Source organism: Bison bison, unplaced genomic scaffold (assembly GCF_000754665.1).
Source record: "Bison bison bison isolate TAMUID 2011002044 unplaced genomic scaffold, Bison_UMD1.0 scf7180017864452, whole genome shotgun sequence".
Lineage (NCBI taxonomy): Eukaryota > Metazoa > Chordata > Mammalia > Artiodactyla > Bovidae > Bison > Bison bison.
The window spans coordinates 1,100,962-1,107,220 of NW_011495014.1; positions in this window are offsets into that span (position 1 = coordinate 1,100,962).

Sequence of the window (6,259 nt, forward strand, 5' to 3'; positions counted from 1 at the left end):
CTCAGAGGAAAAGTGAGATTACTCGGGAGGGGAGCCACCATGTTGAGTGAGTAGTTTAAGACACATACTGGGCACCCCAGTCTTTGGGCTGAAGCTGTTCTGCTTGACCCAAAACCTGGGTGGCAGTATTAATAATAATACTGAGTGGTGTCTGCTCTGACTCCCAGGAACCAGAGTGAAGCCGTAGGCCCACCCTAGGAAAGGCATGAGTCCAGATCCCTTGGGGCTAAATGCTGCTGAGTGGATCTTGTTTTTCACCTGCAAGGATGCCCTGCTGGGGCCTGTAGCCAGGCCAGTGCTTCCACTGGCCTGGGCAAGGTAGCTGGGCAGACTGGCTGCAGGCCTGGAGAGGAGCCTGTGTGGAGTGAGGCTAGGGGCCCACTATTCCTGCAGTCACGCAGGTTATGCAACCACCACTTCCACTGGCACAGACATCCTCTGTGGCCTGGCTGTACTGGTCAAACCGGATAAGTAGGGCCTCAAACATGGCTTGGAGGCAGAAGAGCTCAGGTTCCCTTTGGTGCTCTGGATGGCCCAGGCCCATGCTCAGCCCATCTAGCCGGCTGGAGGAAATGGAAGGGTTTTGGAGTTTCTGGTAGGTGGGAAGATGAGCCCCCTGGACTGGTTGGAATGCTGGTGAAACTAACAGGAGGGTGGTAGGAAGCTCAGACTCCACTCAAGAGAAACACATGCATGTTTGCTTGCTGCTGAGATAGGGCAGAGAAGCCAGACTAAAAACTCCAAGGTGGCTGCCTGATTCCCTGTGATCAGCCCTGTGTGCACCCCAGCCTGAGCCCAGTGAACTCTTTAGCCCAATGTAGTAAGGCACAACTCCACACTGAAGCAGGAGCCATCATGACAAAGAAAAGAGCTGGGCCCTGGGACGCACAGGCAACTCAGACCTAAAGTAGCATCTAAGCAGGATGATGGCAGCCCTTACTGGTGCTCACACAGACAGCACTTCAGAAACATTCTTGATCTCTGATGGCAGCTGGACCACCACAGGGCATGCACCAACACATGCCAAGTTCACACAGCTCTGCATGCCCCACAGTGCAGCTCCACACCAGGGTGGGGGTGGCAGATGCTGAGGGAGAGATCAGATGTGAGGGAAGAAGACACTCAGGCCCAAAGCACTGTCTGAACAGGGCTGAGGAAGATACTACTGGTGCTTGCATAGGCAGCACATCAAAAGCAGCCTGGACCATTATCTGAGGCTGGACCACCACATCCCATACCTTGTCACAAGCTGAGAGCCCTCATGGTCCTCATGCTTCAGCACTGCTCCTGCCAGGGCCAAGGATGCCGGTGCTGGGATGGAGGGGAGGTCACATTTAAAGAGAGTGGAGCCAGCTTGGACCTGACCCTCAGGGCTTCTGCTCCAACAATTTGAGACCAGGGCCTGGATCTTCCTTTGATAGGTAATGACCCCTGAGCAGAGGGGCCTCCTTGCCTCACCCCTGGATCTGGCTCAAGTACCCCTCCATCTTCAGCCCCACATCGTACCAAGGTGATAGATGCCAGCACACCCTGATGTAAGATGTGACTTGTGTTCATGTCAAATCCAGATCTCCTACCAAAGCCACTGGGCACAGGCAGACTGCATAGGGATGCTTCCACATATAGACACCACTACAAGACTGTAACTGTTAACTGTTTCACCTAAATTCAGAGAGACAGAGAAAGTTAAGCAAAATGAGAAAACAGGAAACTAGTCTCAACTGAAAAAACAAGAGAAAAATCCCTGAAAACATAATGAAACAGAAACAAACAACTTACCAGATAAAGAGTTCATAGCAGTAGTAATAAGGATGCTAACTGAATTAGAGGAACACAGTGAGACTTTTAACAAGGAACTAGAAAATATTAAAAACAACCAGTCAGAATTGAAGAATACCATAACTGAAATGAAAAACGTACTAGAAGGAATTGACAGCAGAACAAGGGATAAGGAGGAATGCAAAAACGACAGCACTTCAGAAACATTCTTGATCTCTGATGGCAGCTGGACTGCCACAGGGCATGCACCAACACATGCCAAGTTCACACAGCTCTGCATGCCCCACAGTGCAGCTCCACACCAGGGTGGGGGTGGCAGATGCTGAGGGAGAGATTTAAGCTAAAATATCTTAAAATATCTCTGGGATAATACCAAGCATACCAATACTCCCATTACAGGGGTCCCAGAAGGAAAGGAGAGAGAGAAGGGGTAGACAGAATATTTGAGATTATGGCTAAAATCCTCACAAGCCTGAAAAACTACATTTAAGTGCAGGAAGCATAGAGTGTCCAGAACAAAATGAATTCAAACAGACCCACACCAAAATATAACAGCTAAAATGGCAAAAGTTAGAGAATTCTAAAAGCAGCAAGAGAAAAACCAAAGTCATGTGCAAGGAAGCTCCCTAAGGTTATCAACTGGTATCTTTACAAAAGCTTTGCAGGTCAGGAGGGAGTGCTGATATATTCAAAGTGCTGAAAGGGAAACATTTGCAGCCTAGAACACTTTACCCAGCAATACCATCATTCAGAACTGAGACAGAGAGGAAGAATTTCTCAGACAAACAAAATTAACAGTTCATCAATACAAAACCTACCCTAAAAGAAAATGTTAATGGTCTTCTCTAAGCAGAAAAGAAACTGCTCTAACAAAAAGTAAGGATCTAAGGAAAGGAAAAATTCTATTAGGAAAGGCAAATACATAGTAAGGGCTGAGGCTCAAACACTTAAATAAGCTAATATGAAGATTAAAAGACAAAAAAATGTAAAAGTGTAACTGCAAAAAATAATGAAGGGATAAACATGAAGATACAAAATATGACATCACAAAATGTGAAGGAGGGGAACAAAAAAACATAGATCTTTTAGAATGTGTTTGAACTTAAAGTAACAGTCTAAAATGAGTAGATATAGTTTATAGGTTAACATTTATGAACCTTGTAGTAACTACAAGTCAATACACTACAATACTAAACTAGAAAGAAAAGAATACAATCATATCACTAATGAAAATCAAACTACAGCAAAATAAATGAACAGAGAAGAACTAAAAATAACCAGAGAACAAGCAATAAAATAGTAATAAGTACACACTGGTGAATAATTACTTTAAATGTCAATGGACTAAATGCTCCAAAAGACATGGGGTGGCTGATTGTATAAAAAAACAAAACCTATCCATACGCTGCATACAAGACATTCATTTCAAAGCTAAAGACACACACAGGCTAAAAGTGAAGGGATGGAAAAAAGGTATAAAAAGACAGCAGTAGTAACATTCACACCAGACAAAATAGCTCTTAAAGTTTATAATAAAGACAAAGAAGGGCATCATATAATGACAAAGGGATCAATACAAGAATCAATACAAGAAGAGGGTGTTATACTCAAATATGCATCCAGTACAGGAGCATTTAAATATATAAAGCAAACACTAACAGACATAAAGGAAGAAATTCACGATAATACAGTAATAGTGAAAGTGAAAGTCGCTCAGTTGTGTCCAACTCTTTGCAACCCCATGGGCTAAACAGTCCATGGAACTCTCCAGGCTAGAATACTGGAGTGGGTAGCCTCTCCCTTCTCCAGGGGGTCTTCCCAACCCAGGGATCAAACCCAGGCCTCCTTCATTGCAGGCAGATTCTTTACTAGCTGAGCTACAAAGGGAGCCCGCAGTAATAGTAGGAGGCTTTAATATACTACTTGTATTAATGGAGAGATCATCTAGGAGAAAAAAGTCAGTCAAGAAGGTCTTAAATAAATGACATAAATAATGTAAATAAAATGTAAATAAATGACTTAAATAAATAAATGACAAAATAGACCAGTTACACTTAGATATCTACAGGATCTTCCATCTAAAACACAGTAGAATACACATTCTGAAGAACACACTATGTGCACTTAAAAGATAGATGACATGCTAGGCCATGAAACTACTTTTGACAAATTTGATAGCACAGAAATTATATCAAGTATTTTTTTAACCAGAATGGTATGAAACTATGTCAATTACAGAAAGAAAAATGGGAAAGCACAAACCCATGGATACTAAAAACATTCTATAAATACTATAAAACCATTGGATCTCTGATGAAATCAAAGAGGATATCCAAAACCACCTTGAGACAAACAGAAATGTAAACACAACTTTCCAAAATGTATCAGTTCAGTTCAGTCGCTCAGTCCATTCGGACTCTTTGCAACCCCATGTATTGCAGCCGCGGCACAACAAAAGCATTTTAGGAGGGAAGTTTACAGAAACATAGGCCTGCCTCAAGAAAAAAGAAAAACTTCAAATACACAATCAAACCTACCATCTAACTTTCTACCATCTAATTTCTAAAGAAATTAGAGAAATAACAAATGAAGCCCAAAGTCAGCAGAAGGAATAAGATCAGAGAGGAACTAAATAAAATGGAAACTAAAGAAACAACAGAAAATGATCAGTGAAATTAATAGCTGTTTATTGGAAAAGATAAACAAAATTGACAAACTTTAGCTAGGATCTTCAAGAAGAAAAGAGAGAGGACCCAAATAAACAAAATAGGAAATGACAGGAAAAATAACCACCAACACCAGAGATACAAAAAATCTTAAGAGAACGCCATTCACAGTTATATGCCAACAATTTAAACAACTTAGAAGGAATGTACAAATTTCTAGAAACATTCAACCTTCCAAGACTGAATCAGAAAGACAATTTGAACCGACTGATCACTAGTAGTGAAATTGAATTTGTAATTAAAAACAACTCTCAGCAAAAAAAGGCCAGAATTCTATAGCTTGACAGTAACTTGTAACAAAATAGAGCTAATATTCTCAAACTATTCAAAAAAATTGAAGAGGACAGACACTCCCAAATTCATTCTGTAAGTCCACCATTATCCCAATACTCAAACCAAAAAAAGACAACACCAAAAAAGAGAAAAGAGAAAGAAAATTACAGGCCTATATCTCTGATGAATATGATGCAAACATTCTCAAAATATTAGTAAACTGATTTTATATATAAATATATACTCGTATATACACACACACAATATACAAAAAGGATTATACATCTTGATTAAGTGGGATTTATTTTAGGGATGCAGGGATAGTTCAATATTCACAAAAAAACATTACACACCAAGCCAACAAAAAGGATAAAAATCACGTGATCATCTCAACAGATGCAGAGAAAGCATTTTACAAAATTCAATATTCATTCATGATAAAAAAAAACCCTCAAAAATCATGTAAAGGGAACATATCTCAACAAAATAAAGTCCACTTATGACAAATGGACTAATACATCCACAGCTAACATCATACTCAATGCTGAAAAGCTAAAAGTCTTTCCTCTAAAATTAATAGCAAGATAGAAATGCTCATGCTTGCCACTTCTATTTAACACAATATTGCCAGTCACAGCAATCAGACAAGAAACAAAAGGCATCTAAATTGGAAAGGAAGAAGCAAAACTGTCACTATTTGTGAATAACATACTAAGTCTTTCGCAAAACAAAAACTGACAGAATAAATGAATTCTGTAAAGTTGTAGGATGCTAGATTAATATACATAAATCTGTTTCTTTTCTATGAACTAATAATGAACTATCAGAAAGCAAAAAAAAAAAAAAAAAAAAAAAAAAAAAAAACTAAGGAAAAAACTTAACCAAGGAGGTGAGCCAGCTATACACTTAAAACGTGTACCCCAATGTTCATCACAGCACTGTTTATAATAGCCAGGACATGGAAGCAACCTAGATGTCCATCAGCAGATGAATGGATAAGAAAGCTGTGGTACATATACACAATGGAGTATTACTCAGCCATTAAAAAGAATACATTTGAATCAGTTCTAATGAGGTGGATGAAACTGGAGCCTATTATACAGAGTGAAGTAAGCCAGAAAGAAAAACACCAATACAGTATACTAACGCATATATACGGAATTTAAAAAGATGCTAACAATAACCCTGTGTACGAGACAGCAAAAGAGACACTGATGTATAGAACAGTCTTATGGACTCTGTGGGAGAGGGAGAGGGTGGGAAGATTTGGGAGAATGGCATTGAAACATGTATAATATCATGTATGAAACGAGTTGCCAGTCCAGGTTCAATGCATGATACTGGATGCTTGGGGCTGGTGCACTGGGACGACCCAGAGGGATGGTATGGGGAGGGAGGAGGGTTCAGGATGGGGAACACATGTATACCTGTGGCGGATTCATTTCGATATTTGGCAAAACTAATACAATATTGTAAAGTTT